Consider the following 1,418-nt stretch of genomic DNA (forward strand, 5'->3'; position numbering starts at 1 on the left):
TCCAACTTGTCTATATACAGAGAGCTAGATACATGGCAGTGTAGAGCAACATTTCCATATACAGAGTGTTAGCTACATGGTAGATGTGTCCAACGTGTCCATATACTGAGAGCTAGCTACATGGAAGAGTAGCCCAGCATGTCCATATTCAGGGTAGTAGCTACATGGCAGATGTGTCCAACATTTCAATATACTGAGAGCCACCTACAAGGCAGACAAGTCCAATATGTTCATATAAGAGAGCTACCTATATGGGAGATCAGTCCAACATATCCATGGCAGACGAGTACAAAATGTCCATATACATAAAGCTGGCTACATGGCATGGTAGTGCAACATTTCCATATACAGAGTTGGAGCTACAAGGCAGATTAGTCCAACTTGCTTATTTACAGAGAGCTAGATACATGGCAGTGTAGAGAAACATTTCCATATACAGATTTCTAGCTACATGGTAGATGTGTGCAACCTGTCCATATAATGAGAGCTACCTACATGGGAGATCAGTCCAAAATATCCATGTATAGAGAGCCATCTACAAGGCAGACAAGTCTAAAATGTCCATATAGAGAGAGCCACCAATATGGCAGTGTAGTGCAACATTTCTATATACAGAATTATATCTACAAGGCAGATTAATCCAACTTATGTATATACAGAGAGCTAGCAACATGGCAGGGTAGTGCAGCATTTCCATATACAGAGTTATACCTACATGGCAGATATGTCCAACGTGTCCATAAACTGAGAGTTAGCTACATGGCAGACATGTCCAATATGTTCATATATAGAGGGCTACCTACTTGGCAGATCAGTTAAACATATCCATGTACAGAGAGCTAGCTACATGTCAGACGAGTCCAAAATGCCCATATACAGAGAGCTAACCTAATGGCAGGGTAGTGCAACATTTCCATATTCAGAGCTCTAGTCACAAGGCAGATGAGTCCAACTTGTCTATATACTGGGAGCTAGCTACATGGCAGAGTAGGGCCACATTTCCATATACAAAGTTCTAGATACTTGGCAGATATGTCCAACGTGTCCATATACTGAGAGCTAGCTACATGGCAGAGTAGCCCAACATGTCCATATTCAGTGTAGTAGCTGCTTGACAGATGTGTCCAACGTGTCCATATACTGAGAGCAACCTGCATGACACACAAGTCCAATATGTTCATATACAGAGAGCTACCTACTTGGCAGATCAGTCCAACATATCCATGTACAGGAGCTAGTTATATGACAGACGAATACAAAATGTCTATATAATAAAGCGAGCTATGTGCTAAGGTTTTGCAACTTTTCCATACATAGAGATCTAGTACAAGCAGATGAGTCCAACTTGTCTATATACAGAGAGCTAGATACATGGCAGTGTAGAGCAACATTTCCATATACAGAGTTCTAGCTATATG

The sequence above is a fragment of the Chrysochloris asiatica genome, unplaced genomic scaffold, assembly GCF_000296735.1.
Source record: "Chrysochloris asiatica unplaced genomic scaffold, ChrAsi1.0 scaffold00448, whole genome shotgun sequence".
Taxonomy (NCBI): Eukaryota; Metazoa; Chordata; class Mammalia; order Afrosoricida; family Chrysochloridae; genus Chrysochloris; species Chrysochloris asiatica.